At 43.1% G+C, this 14876-nt stretch overlaps 1 protein-coding gene and 1 non-coding gene across 7 annotated transcripts in view; one reads left to right on the plus strand and one right to left on the minus strand.

Annotated features, from left to right (window-relative positions):
- SLC35D4 (solute carrier family 35 member D4) overlaps positions 1-14876 on the plus strand; it is a 119844-nt gene that overhangs the window by 92017 nt on the left and 12951 nt on the right. The window lies entirely within an intron of this gene.
- On the minus strand, positions 8368-8469 carry LOC129549927 (U6 spliceosomal RNA). Its single transcript, XR_008684732.2, has one exon. It is a non-coding gene; the product is annotated as a U6 spliceosomal RNA (small nuclear RNA).

A 14876-nucleotide genomic window follows, 5' to 3' on the forward strand; every position in this document is an offset into this window, starting at 1 on the left:
AACGTAGCGTCTGCTCTCTGAACTATAGAAAGCCCACGCACCGCAACAAAGACCCTACACAGCCAAAAATAAATAAATAAATTATATTAATAAAAAGGAAAGAACATGTGGACAAGGAATAGTAGGCAAGTGGGAAACAGTGGAATTGAAAAACTCAGCCTTGGTTTAGAGACATACGGCTTTCTGTTCCTTGTAGGAGGCATGCCTTCCTCTCCACCCTCCACTCCCATCCCAACAGGTGGAGACAGAGGGTAAAGAGAATTTTATGGCATGGATTCCAGAGAAGAAATAAACCGTGTGGAGTTTGGATTCTTGCCTTTAAAGCGCTGGAGTCCCACTAACTAGTGTAATGAGCCTCATCAAGTATACAATCAGATGAATAATTTTTCCCACTAGAGTGATCTTGGAAGAGATTGAAAGGATGAAAGGCAGAAGATTTTCCTCCCCCAAGGCAGAGAGAAGCGTGAGGAAAGAAAACCGTGTGTTCCTCTCACCTCCAGTTTGCCCAATTAATCATCGTCAGTTGCGTCATATCTGACTCTGTCTGAAGAGGAGGAGACGGGGCGTTTGAGAAAGTCCCGTTGCTGCTGGCTGTTACATACAAGATCCTGCTGCTACTGCTAAGTCACTTCAGTCGTGTCCGACTCTGTGTGTCGTGTCCCACCAGGCTCCCCCGTCCCTGGGATTCTCCAGGCAAGAACACTGGAGTGGGTTGCCATTTCCTTCTCCAACGTGTGAAAGTGAAGTCGCTCAGTCATGTCTGACTCGTAGCGACCCCATGGACTGCAGCCTACCCAGGCTCCTCCGTCCATGGGATTTTCTAGGCAAGAGTACTGGAGTGGCTTGCCATTGCCTTCTCCGGATACAAGATCCTAGACTATAATAAAAAGACAAAGCCAATTAAAATTGTAACGATGAGTTAATATGATTGTTACTGATCAGGAAGGTGTTCAGAACAAATCAGATAAAACCCCACCTAGCTAAAGAATCTGTCTGCCAGTGCGGGAGACAGGGGTTTGATGCCTGATCAGGGAAGATCCCATATGCCGAGGAGCAACCGAGTCCATGCCCCTCAACTATTGAAACTGCTCTAGAGCCCAGGAAGCTGCAACTACTGAGTCCGCTTGTCGTGACTGTTGAAGCCTGCATGCCCTGGAGCCTGTGCTCTGCAACGAGAAGCCACTGCAGTGAGAAGCCCTCATACTTCAACTAAAGAGTAGCCCCTGCTCACCCCAACTAGAGAAAAGCCCAAGCAGCAACTGAGACTCAGCATAGCCATAAATAAATGAATAAACAGAATTATTTCTTAAAAACATTCCCCCCCCACCACCGCCCCACCATGCCACCATGACGTCCTAGGTGGCTCTAGGGAAATTGTGGTCAGCCAAACCTGGTTTGAAAAGCAGTGCCTTACCATCTCTGTGTGTCTTAGTTTTCCCTTTCTGTGTAACAAAGGGAAATCCTCTGCCTCAGAGTAGAATGTTGTGCATTGTGACAGGACAACATTCAACTGAAACAACTGGGAGAAAAACAAATCAATTGCAAAATATTATATTTTTAAAGAAATCAGAGATCTATGAAGGCAATGAGAACCAAATTAGATATATTTCCAGAGAAGGAAGAACCCTGCCTGGGTTTACTAAGTAGCACAGGTTATTGTTTTTCCCAGAGTGGGGTTGGAGGGTGAAGGATAATTGTTGATTCTGGGTGTGGCCTAAGGATCTGACTTGGTCCAAGAAGAGGAAATATTCTGTGGGAAGGAGAAACTAGCAGATCTTTTGGCAGTCGTGTGGAACTGACTTGATGGGTTGGAAAGGAGAGGAGCCCCAAAGGCAAGTCCAGTATTCCCAAGAGACATTTGCTGAGCTCTGAAGCAGTTCTGGGGGATGCAGGCTCACCCAGGAAGGCAAAGCAAAAGCTCATAATATTGGGGGGTACTAGGAAACAAATTCTGGTGGTGTTTTTTTTTTACAGCACTCAAACTTTTTTAGCTTTATATTTTATATTGGTGTATAGCCAATTAACAGTGTTACGATAGTTTCAGGTGGACAGCAAAGGGACTCAGCCATACACCTACATGTATCCATTCTCCCCCAAACTCCCCTCCCGTCCATTGAGCAGAGTTCCCTGTGCTATCCAGTAGGTCCCTGATGGTTATTGATTTTAAATATAGCAGTATGTACATGTTCATCCCAAACTCCCTAACTGTTCCTTCCCTCATCCCTGGCAACCATAAGTTCCTTCTCTAAGAGAGACAAAATCTTGCTGGAAAGAGGAGTCTGAAGCAAATATATGATGAGTCTTCACCTAAAGACTGTTGCCATATTTTGAATCTACGTGGGATGAGAAGCTAAAAAGCTACGGTCACAATTTTTGAAAGGCAGAACTTACAGGACTGAGAAGACAGACCAAGCTCTTAAGCATAAGTCTCAGAGGGCCACACCTGAAGGACTAGGTGAAGAAGAGGTGAATTAAGCCTTACTAGAGCTACAGCCCATCTGATTCACTCAATCCTTGATTGTAGATCCTTTATACACAGTGTTTGACATATTAAGTTGTAGAGGACTTCTCTGATGATCCGTGGTTAAGGCACCATGCTTCCACTGCAAGGGCACAGGTTTGATCCCCATTCAGAGAAGTTCTGGATGTCGCTTGGTATGGTCAAAAAATAAAAACTCAAAGTTGTAGACATGTGAAGAGGCAGGAACATTGACTGATAAGTGAACAAAATACTGAGAATGTAAACACAAAGGATCTGGATTTTAGAGCTAGCGATAACTTAAAGTGATGATGAAGAATATGTTAAAGAAAATTGAGGAAAGTATGAATTAAATGATGGAATTTCATTGCAAAATTGGAATCTGTAAAAAAAAAATCAAAGTTATTACTGAACTGAAAAACTATATGTCAAATTAATAACTTAGTGGATGGATTTAAGAACAGATTGGACTTAGCGTCACAGAATTAGTGAAGTACAGAGAGAAAAAATTTGGAAGTACAGAAAAAAGCATAAGAGACATGGAGGAAATTCTCAAAGTCTTCAGTTCAGTCGCTCAGTCATGTCCGACTCTTTGTGACCCCATGAACCGCAGCACGCCAGGCCTCCCTGTCCATCACCAACTCCCGGAGTCCACTCAAACCCATATCCATTGAGTCGGTGATGCCATCCAACCATCTCATCCTCTGTCGTCCCCTTCTCCTCCTGCCCTCAATATTTCCCAGCATCAGGGTCTTTTCAGATGAGTCAGCTCTTTGCATCAGGTGACCAAAGTATTGGAGTTTCAGCTTCAACATCAATCCTTCCAATGAATACTCAAGACTGATCTCCTTTAGGATGGACCAGTTGGATCTCCTTGCTGTCCAAGGGACTCTCAAGAGTCTTCTCCAGCACCACAGTTCAAAAGCATCAATTCTTCGGCACTCAGCTTTCTTTATAGTCCAACTCTCACATCCATACATAACCACTGGAAAAACCATAGCCTTGACTAGACGGACCTTTTTCTACAAAGTAATATCTCTGCTTTTTAATATGCTGTCTAGGTTGGTCATAACTTTCCTTCCAAGGAATAAGTGTCTTTTAATTTCATGGCTGCAGTCACCATCAGCAGTGATTTTGGAGCCCAGAAAAATAAAGTCAGCCACTGTTTCCACTGTTTCCCCATCTATTTGCCATGAAGTGATGGGACCAGATGTCTTAGTTTTCTGAATGTTGAGCTTCAAGCCAACTTTTTCACTGTCCTCTTTCACTTTCATCAAGAGGCTTAGTTCTTCTTCACTTTCTGCCATAAGGGTGGTGTCATCTGCATATCTGAGGTTATTGATATTTCTCCCGGCAATCTTGATTCCAGCTTGTGCTTCCTCCAGCACAGCGTTTCTCATGATGTACTCTGCATATAAGTTAAATAAGCGGGGTGACAATATACAGCCTTGACGTACTCCTTTTCTTATTTGGAACCAGTCTGTTGTTCCATGTCCAGTTCTAACTGTTGCTTCCTGACCTGCATACAGGTTTCTCAAGAGGCAGGTCAGGTGGTCTGGTATGCCCTTCTCTTTCAGAATTTTCCACAGTTTATTGTGATCCATACAGTCAAAGGCTTTGACATAGTCAATAAAGCAGAAATAGATGTTTTTCTGGAACTCTCTTGCTTTTTCAGATGTTAGCAATTTGATCTCTGGTTTCTCTGCCTTTTCTAAATCCAGCTTGAACATCTGGAAGTTCACGGTTCATGTATTGCTGAAGCCTGGCTTTGAGCATGACTTTACTAGCGTGTGAGATGAATGCAATTGTGCGGTAGTTTGAACATTCTTTTGCATTGCCTTTCTTTGGGATTGGAATGAAAACTGACCTTTTCCAGTCCTGTGGCCACTGCTGAGTTTTCCAAATTTGCTGGCATATTGAATGCAGCAGTTTCACATTATCATCTTTTAGGATTTGAAATAGCTCAACTGGAATTCCATCACCTCCACTAGCTTTGTTCATAGTGATGCTTCCTAAGGCCCACTTGACTTCACATTCCAGGATGTCTGGCTCTAGGTGAGTGATCACACCATCGTGATTATCTGTCCTTGAGAACCCCATAAACCACTTCACTTCTCAAAGTCTAATATATAGGTAATTGGAGTTCTAGAAGATGAGGAGAGAAGCAATGTATGAAGGAATAATGGCTGTGAATTTTCTAACACTGCTGAAAGACATCAACCCACAGCTTCAAGAATCTCACCAAACCCAAGCAAAAAATACAAAGAAAAGTAAGTATCAGGACTTCCCTGGTGGTCCAGTAGCTAAAACTCCACATTCCCAATGCAGGGGCACTGGGTTTGATCACTGTTCAGGGAAGTAGATCCCACACGCAGCTACTAAGACCCAGCATAACCAAATATATAAATAAATATTTAGAAAAAAAGCAAAGGAAGTATCTTTAGGCATATCCTAGTTAAACTGTTGAAAACCAAAGATAGAGAAAATCTTAAAATCAACCAGAGGAAAAAGACACCTTAAATTTAAAAAGTAATTGACTTTTCAGCTGAAGCTATGAATACCAACAGACATGGAATGACATCTTTAAAGTGTTGAAATTTAAGGGAGAAATTAGATAATCTGAACACACTATTCCTTTATTCTTTATATTTGTTTATTTATTTGGCTGCTCTGGCTTTTAGTTGCAGTATGTGGGGTCTAATTCCCTGACAAGGGATCGAACCTAGGCCCCCTGCATTGGGAGCTCGGAGTCTTAGCCACTGGACCACCAGGGAAATCCCCAGTGTTGTTTTTCGATACCTGGAAAAATAATGGTGAATTGTATATTTTAATGAGGTGATACCAGACACTGTTAATAGCTGTGCCTGGAGTTTAGCATGATTTGTCTGTCATTAGTAATTACACTGATCCTGGAATAAATCACAGGATTGATATTAAATTAATTCAGTGTTTTAAAAACAACGAACAGAGATGTCAGCTTTAGCTGTGGTTTCTGTCTAATGGATTTGGAATAGTTTCTTTGGTCCCAGGCGAAAAAGAGAGCCTGCTCTCAGATTATACATTTTTGTTAGATTTACTCTTGAACCTAAAAGACAGGCGCGGCTGGTAACATTCATATGTGAATCTGTGACACAGATGGACTCCAGGACGGTCTGACACATGTGCGTACAGCGTGTGAGAAAGCTAGAGTCCGCCCGTCTGGGGAGATGGGACAGCACCATCTGGACAGTGTTAGAGGTGAACCGTATGGAGCAGAATCCCTCACATTTCAGCGTGATGAGTCTCACCAGGGGAGGAAGGGCTGTTCCCTTGTAGATGGTGCTCAGGCAGTCTGGGGTGGGGCCCGAGATCCGGCCTTTCCTCCAGGCTCCCAGATGGTGTTGATGGTAAGGGTATAGAAGACAGCTGTTCTTCTTTCTGCCCACCACTTTCCCTACCTTCCTCCGGAGAAATGTTGCTTCCTCCATTCCCACCATGACGTTCAAGGGTGAGCTTGCATGTTCTTACCTTACTCTGTTTCCCAGGATAGTCAGGTGATTCAGCGACCAGTCAGAATCTTCTCTGGGATTTTTTTTTCTTGTTTTTTTTTTTCTCTCTCTCTCTCTTTTTTTTTTTATTGGAGGCTAATTATTTTACAATATTATATTGGTTGGTTTTGCCATACATTGACATGAATCCACCCCGGGTGTACATGAGTTCCCCTTCCTGAACCCCCCTCCCACCTCCCTCCTCCCTTTATCCTCCCTCTGGGTCATCCCCGCACACCAGCCCTGAGCATCCTGTAACATGCATCGACCCTGAACTGGTGATTCGTTTCACATATGACAACATACGTGTTTCAATGCCATTCTCCCAAATCATCCCACCCTCACCCTCTCCCACAGAGTCCCAAAGACTGTTCTATACATCTGTATCTCTTTTGCTGTCTCGTATACAGGGTTATCATTTGCATCTTTCTAAATTCCATATATATGTGTTAGTATACTGTATTGGTGTTTTTCTTTCTGGCTTACTTCACTCTGTATAATAGGCTCCAGTTTCATCCACCTCATTAGAACTGATTCAAATGCATTCTTTTTAATGGCTGAGTAATACTCCATTGTGTATATGTACCAAAGCTTTCTTATCCATTCGTCTGCAGATGGACATCTAGGTTGCTTCCATGTCCTGGCTATTATAAACAGTGCTGCAATGAACATTGGAGTACGTGTGTCTCTTTCAATTCTGGTTTCCTCGTTGTGTATGCCCAGGAGTGCAATTGCTGGATCATATGGCAGTTCTATTTCCAGTTTTTTGAGGAATCTCCACACTCTTCTCCATAGTGGCTGTACTAGTTTGCATTCCCACCAACAGTGTAAGAGGGTTCCTTTCTCTCCACATCCTCTCCAGCATTTATTGCATGTAGACTTTTGGATAGCAGCCATTCTGACTGGTGTGAAATGGTATCTCATTGTGGTTTTGATTTGCATTTCTCTGATTATGAGGGATGTTGAGCATTTTTTCATGGGTTTGTTAGCCATCTTTATGTCTTCTTTGGAGAAATGTCTGTTTAGTTCTTTGGCCCATTTTTTGATTGGGTCACTTATTTTTCTAGAATTGAGCTGCAGGAGCTGCTTGTATATTTTGGAGATTAATCCTTTATCAGTTGCTTCATTTGCTATTATTTTCTCCCATTCTGAAGGCTGTCTTTTCACCTTGCTTATAGTTTCCTTTGCTGTGCAGAAGCTTTTGATTTTAATTAGGTCCCATTTGTTTATTTTTGCTTTTATTTCCAATATTCTGGGAGGTGGGTCTTGGAGGATCCTCCTGCTGTGATTTATGTCGGAGAGTGTTTTGCCTACGTTCTCCTCTAGGAGTTTTATAGAATCTGGTCTTACATTTAGCTCTCTAATCCATTTTGAGTTTATTTTGGTGTATGGTGTTAGGAAGTGTTCTAGTTTCATTCTTTTACAAGTGGCTGACCAGTTTTCCCAGCACCACTTGTTAAAGAGACTGTCTTTTTTCCATTTTATATTCTTGCCTCCTTTGTCAAAGATAAGGTGTCCATAGGTGCGTGGATTTATCTCTGGGCTTTCTATTTTGTTCCACTGATCTATATTTCTGTCTTTATGCCAGTACCATGCTGTCTTGATGACTGTGGCTTTGTAGTAGAGCCTGAAGTCCGGCAGGTTAATTCCCCCAGTTCCATTCTTCTTCCTCAAGATTGCTTTGGCTAGTCGAGGTTTTTTGTATTTCCATACAAATTGTGAGATTATTTGTTCTAGTTCTGTGAAAAATATCGTTGGTAGCTTGATAGGGATTGCATTGAATGTATAAGTTACTTTGGGTAGTATACTCATTTTTACAATATTTAATCTTCCAATCCACGAACACGGTATATTTCTCCATCTATTAGTGTCCTCTTTGATTACTTTCACTAGTGTTTTATATTTTTCTATGTACAAGTCTTTTGTTTCCTTAGGTAGGTATATTCCTAAGTATTTAATTCTTTTCGTTGCAACAGTAAATGGAATAGTTTCCTTAATTTCTCTATTTTCTCATTATTAGTGTATAGGAATGCAAGGGATTTCTGTGTGTTGATTTTATATCCTGCAACTTTACTATTTTCATTGATTACCTCTAGTAGTTTTCTGGTAGAGTCTTTAGGGTTTTCTCTGTAGAGGATCATGTCATCAGCGAACAGTGAAAGTTTTACTTCTTCTTTTCCAATTTGTATTCCTTTTATGTCTTTTTCCGCTCTGATTGCTGTGGCCAAAACTTCCAGAACTATGTTGAATAGTAGTGGTGAGAGTGGGCACCCTTGTCTTGTTCCTGACTTTAGGGGAAATGCTTTCAGTTTTTCACCATTGAGGATAATATTTGCTGTGGGTTTGTCATATATACCTTTTAAAAATATGGAACGCTTCACGAATTTGCGTGTCATCCTTGCGCAGGGGCCATGCTAGTCTCTGTATCGTTCCAATTGTAGTATATTGCTGCAGAAGCGAGCACTTCTCTGGCATTTTTAAACTTGGAACCAGAGAGCCAAGATCTCAGATCTTCTCAGTGGAGATAATTGGTCATGCTCGCTTCGGCAGCACATATACTAAAATTGGAGATAATTGGTCAAAGAAGCACAGATGAGGGACCAAGGGTTTGTCTTCATGGTTCTCAGGTCCGGGTTCCAGTGGTCCCTAATATATGAAAATTGATTTGAAAATCAACAACATCTTGACCTTTGGGGTTATGTTAGCAGCTCTGATGATTGAGTGTATTTGCTTAAAACGTTTCAGGCACTTACCATAAGCAAGTCTCTGTTGCTGGGCCCTGAACATAGGAAGATGAATAGCTCACATCCTGGTTGGGGAGACTACCACTTCAGTAGAATTTGGCATGTGCAATGATACGGGGTTATGAAAGCCCCTAGAAGTTCCTGATCCACTCGGATCTATGAATGGCGGTCAGGGTCAGGAAAAGATTTCTAGAAATGTATTTTCAAAAGGTGAGTAGGAATTGTTTGAGGAAGCCTATGAAACTATCCCAAGTGGAGAGAATTGCTGGGCAAAGGCAAGAGATGGGATGCAACAGTGTTTGAAAAACTATAACCTGTTTATGTGGGAGGTGCCTGGCTGAAACTGGGGCAGTTATGGTGAAGGACCTCATACATGTGCTGACATGGACACATTTTCCTTAAGTCATATATATTTCAACAGACAACAACCACATCAAAACAATAATAAACAATAAAGCTAAATTTCTGATTCTCTTCCAAATCCTTGACTCTGGCAGGTTCCCACTAACAACTGCTCCTCTTTATTTTCCTTTAAACAAACAGGAAATTTGTCTCAGGATCGAAATGAATGTTTAAAAAACAAACCTGATCTGCTTTAAATACCAAAATCTGTTTAAAGAACACAGAGGTTGTGACATCCGTTGACACAGCCAGGAAGTTCAAAGCCCCGCCGTTGACACAATGTATTGAGTTCTGCTGTTGTTGGCAGCCCAGACTGTGGCGGGTCCTGGTGTTTGTCATTCAGATCTGCATGTGCGCAAGGGAGACATTCCTGCGACCACAGGACTCTTTCTTCTTTGGGGAAACATTTGTATTTTTTAAAATGCCGTTCGAACGCAAGAACAATAATTGGCAGTAATGGCTGCTACTCCCATCTCTTGAATGGCAAGTCCCAAGAGTAACTTGGAGTCTTTCTCATGAGCAGATTTTAGCCATTTTAAAGGTTAAAAAAAAAAGTTTATGCTTTTACTGACATCCATCTCCAGAATTTTTTCATCAACCTAAATTGAAACTCTATACCCATTAAATGCTAACTTCCCACTCCTGTCCTCAGATTCTGGTAAAATTCGTTCTGCTTTCTACCTCTACGAGTTCGGCTGTTCTAAGTACATCATATAAGTGGAATCATATAGTCCTTATCTGTGTCTTGTTGATTTTACTGAGCTTAATGTCTTCTAGGTTCACCCATGTGGTAGCATATGTCAAAATTTCCTTTCTCTTTAAGGCTGAAAAACATTCCACTGTACATATATACCAGGTTTAGCTTACTCATTCATCCCTTGATGGACACTTGGGTTGCTTCCAGATTTTAGCTATTGTGAATAACGCTGCTGCAGACATGGGTTTGCAGATATTTGAGTCCCGGCTTTTAGTGGATTCTTATTTTCAAAAAGGCTATATGGAGCTCCCTTGGGTCCTCTCTGGCTGTGAGAGGAAGCTGACCTGGGAGTCAGAGCTCCACGGCTCCCTGACATGAAGTTGCCAGGCCCTGGAGTCAAGTCACACACTGTCTCTGGGTCAGTTTCCCCACCTCTGAGCTTAGGGAGTCGATTGCACCTCTCAAGTTCTGCCCTCAGGTGTCTGTGCGTGGGACATTCAGTACCCAGACCTGCATAGTCAGCTATTCCTGGCTTCTGTTTGTTCCTCAGTGGAATTATAAGTGAAGTGGACTCTTGGCACAAGCAGATTTATCATTCACACTTTCCAGTGTTTTGAGCAGCCCTGAAGGCTCATTGCATATGGAAAGCTGTTGATTTGCTGAGGCATGAATTTGAAGTTCATACAGGGTGAGGTCGGTGTGTGGGTAAGTTGGGCTGGCCACCTGCCCAGTGTCCGCCCCTCAGTGAAGTGTGACCGGCTGCTATTCATCCCTTATACAGTGACTTTTGTGAAGTGGTCGAACTTTGGTGACTGTGTGTGTGATACACACACACACACACACACACACGGGATGGGGCAGGAGGTGGGGGGAATGAGAAATGCTTTTAAAAAGAAAGCTGATGGCTGGGGCTGGTTATGGAAGTAAAGCAGAGAAGGGATCTCCCTGGCCGTCCAATGGTTAAGACTTTACCTTCCAATTCAGGGGGGAGGGGTTCAGTCCCAGGTTGAGGAGCTGAGAGCCCACATGCCTTGTGGCCGACAAAATAAAACATAAAAAACAGAAGCGATATTGTATCAGATTCAATGCATGTAAGCACATTGTCGCTTCAGTAGTGTCCAACTCTGCAGCCTCATGGACAGTAGCCCGCCAGGCTCCGTTGTCCATGGGATTCTCCTGGCAAGAATACTGGAGTGGGTTGCCATGCCCTCCTCGAAGGGATCTTCCTGACCCAGGGATCAAACCCATGTCTCTTACATCTCCTGCATTGACAGGTGGGTTCTTTATCACTAGCGCCACCTGGGAAGCCCACAGATTCAATAAAGACTTTTAAAAAATGGTTCACATAAAACAAAAAACAAAAACAAAACCCAGAAAGCAGAGAAGCCTAAGGAACTAAGGGTCCTTCTGGAAATAGATTAAAAAGTGGCCCATCTAACTCCCCAGGAGTGCTATCGAACAAACAAGGTCACTGTAAATTCCCTACAGAAATAAGACAGATCTTTTTGTGAGATTTCACTGAGTGTCTCAGCCAGCAGAAAATTTGCTCCATGAGGGGGGAAAATATAGAGATGTTTGAAAGAGGGGCCCAGGAGAATGGCAGGAGACCATGCAAACGTTTCCAGGAAGCGGCAGATGGAAAGGCACCAGTCTGGCTACTAAACCAACCTTATTTTCAAGTCAGGGCTGGTTTGAAATTTTTCAGAGGTGTTTTTCTTGGCAAAAGGTGCGGTTAATAGGAACAAGCAGGCCAGCTGTCTATTTCACGGCAGACGAGATTCCTTCTGAGCTGAAAGAAGCCTGCGGAGGGCTAGAGACATAAGTCCTCGGCTGTGACTGTTGCAGGGCATGTGGGAGGTGACAGTGTCACAGAGGAGCCTGAAAGTCATGTGGAAAAAGCCACCAGAAGGACTTCCCTGGTGGTCCATTGGCTAAGACTCCAAGCTCCCAAGGCAGGGGGCCCCAGTTCCATCCCTGGTCAGGGAACTAGATCTGACATGCCACAACTAGGACCTGGCACCATCAAATAAATAAAAACATAATTTTAAAAAGCCATTAGAGAAGCCAGTCAGAGAAGGCCATGTACGTATGTATATGTCTATCCAGTCACGGTGTACAATTGAAATAGATACAGTTACATTTGCCAACTTTATTCCTTAATAAAGTTGGCAAAAAAAAGACAAGAGCTGGTAAAAAGGGTAAAGGAGATGAAGATAATGGTGAAGAGTTAAGAAAGGCTTCAGAAATTTCATGAGTTGTTCCATTAATGCCAAGCTGCCGTTGCTAACCTCCCTCAGTACAACAGAGGCTTTTTCAGCAATCCCAAGAAATAAATCTCTGTTGGCACTCTCCCAGGAAATGTGCAGGAAGCTGCAAAAGTAAAGAGGGATTAATGAGGTTAAGATTAACTTTGGTTGAGACTAAAGAAGGAGAGAGAAAAAAAAAAGTATGAGAAAATGATAAAGTAAGAATAAAAGGGAAGATGATAAAAATGGGCACAAATGAGATAAAATAATATTTCTACAAACTGCTGCTGAATGTTAATGAATGGAAAACCTAGATGAAAGATATTTTTGGAAAAAAATGAAAATAATAAACTTGAATCCAGGAGAAAGAGAGGATTTGATTAGGACAATGGCCATTAAAGGCCACCCCAATTAGGGCTTCCCTGGTGACTCAGATGTAAAGAATCTGTCTGCAATGCAGGAGACCTGGGTTTGATCCCTGGGTTGGGAAGATCCCCTGGAGTAGGAAGTGGCAACCCGCTCCAGTACTATTCCTGGGAAATCCCATAGACAGAGGAGCCTGATGGGCTACATCCATGGGGTCACAAAGAGTCAGATGCGACTGAGTGACTAACACTTTCACTTTTTCACTTTCAACTAGAACCTCCAGGTCCAGGGGTGGTCAGGTCAGAGTGGAGACCCCAGTAAAGACCGTCTTTATCCTTTACAGAAAAAGAAGCAGGGAGGCTGATGTATTAGCTTATGTGGTTTGTATAACCTTGTTTCCAAAACTAGACAATCTCATTACAAGATAATAAAATTTTAGGCCCACTTCATGTATGACCATAGATGCAAAAGTCCTAAATAAAATGTCAAACAAAAAGAAGGGAGGATGGGGGAAGAAGAGCTGCCCTTTGAGATAAAAGCTCTTTGAGATAAAAGCCAGCACTCCGTTTTCACTTTGAGAAACGGTTCTTCTTGTCCTTTGCATTCTGCTTTGCTGCTGTCTCTCTGACTTTGTTGTCACTTCTTTTTTTGTTCCTGAAGACACCACAGGTTCTTTTTTGTTGTCAAGGTTTTTAGCTGCAAATCAATACAGGGAAGCAAATAGAAAGTGACCTTAAATGAATAAACTATTACAAAGGTTCTAAGATCTCACAAGGTTTTTATACTGAGAGTTCCAGGTTTATATTTCCAGGCTTCTTTTTGAGATGGTAAACAAGTGAAGGTGAGACTCATCAAACATACTGCCTCCTTCTTGTTTTTTAAATTGTTTGAAAACATGTTTGGCTGCACTGGGTCTTCTTTGCAGTGTGGTCTTTCTCCATTCGTGGTGCACAGGCTCATTCATTGTGGTTGCACGAGCTTAGTTGCCCCACAACACATGGGACCTTTGTTCCCTGACCAGGTATCGAACCCATGTCCCCTGAATTGGAAGATGGATTCTTAAACACTGGACCACCATACTCCCTTCTTCTAACCATCTGCTTGCTGCCTTGTTCCCATCTTGGGACCCAAAGAGGCCTCCAAGACAGGACTTGACATCCCTTTGAGTGAGATGGTAGTTGATATCTCTGAGGACATGCAGCCTGAGTGACCTGTCCTGATACAGCCTGCTTTTTACTTCTCATTGCAGAGAAGCAAGTTCTTAGGGTAACTTTCCTCACAGAAGCTGCTTTGCATTCCAGAGTGCAGAATCCCGGGAGGAAAAAAAAAATCTTACCTGAGCCAGCATTCCAGAGTTGGTCTTTGGTTCTCAAAACTTTTTGTGTTGACTTTTTAGAGGCATCTTGGGAGTCTGAGTCCCATTACTGCCACTTTTAAGAGGGTTTTTTTTGGAATTTCTAGCTCTGAGAAATGTGGAATAACTCTTTTCTCTCCTTTGCCTCCTGTGTTCTGCTCTGTCACTGCTTCAGTCATGTCTGACTGTGTGCGACCCCATCGGTCATAGCCCGTCAGGCTCCTCTGTCCACGGGGTTTTCCAGCAAGAATACTGGAGTGGGTTGTCATGCCCTCCTTCAGGGGATCTTCTCGACCCAGGGATCAAACCCTTATCTCTTTTGCCTCCTGCGTTGCAGGTGGGTTCTTTACTGCTGAGCCACCAGGGAAGCCCATTTACTGCCTCCTGCTGCTGCTGCTGCTAAGTCGCTTCAGTCGTGTCCGACTCTATGCGACCCCATAGACGGTAGCTGACCAGGCTCCGCCATCCCTGGATTCTCCAGGCAAGAACACTGGAGTGGGCTGCCATTTTCTTCTCCAATGTGTGAAAGTGAAGTCGCTCAGTCGTGTCCGACTAGTAGTGACTCCACGGACTGCAGCCCACCAGGCTTCTCCGTCCATGCGATTTTCTAGGCAAGAGTACTGGAGTGGCTTGCCATTGCCTTCTCCTAGATGTTTGCAAATAATTAATGATTTCATTGCTCCCTCTCTTAGGAAGAACCTGGTTTCTCAGAATGTGTGCATTGGGCCAGAAAGACAGGGACATTAGGACAGGGCAAGAGACAGTGCTGTTGGCTAAGGTGGGTCGGCAGCTCGGTTTTTAGCTGGAGGATCTGGGAATGGGTGAATGGATACTTCTGCCCTTGGGGGTTCTTGTGCAGCTAAGACAAGATGGAAACAGGTATTCTTGCTCTGCTGTTGCCCTGGAGAGAGAGGAGTGTGATCTTAGCTGTGTGCCTCCTCTTTTGAAAAATTTGGAAATTAAATGCTTCTTTGAAGATTCTCATCTCAAAATAGACGAGGACTTAGCATTGTCCGTGAAACACCAGGGACTACTAGGAAGTGCAGGGGGCCGGGAAAGAC

Source organism: Moschus berezovskii, chromosome 28 (assembly GCF_049115385.1).
Source record: "Moschus berezovskii isolate FMDL1 chromosome 28, NW_MosBer_1.0, whole genome shotgun sequence".
Taxonomy (NCBI): domain Eukaryota; kingdom Metazoa; phylum Chordata; class Mammalia; order Artiodactyla; family Moschidae; genus Moschus; species Moschus berezovskii.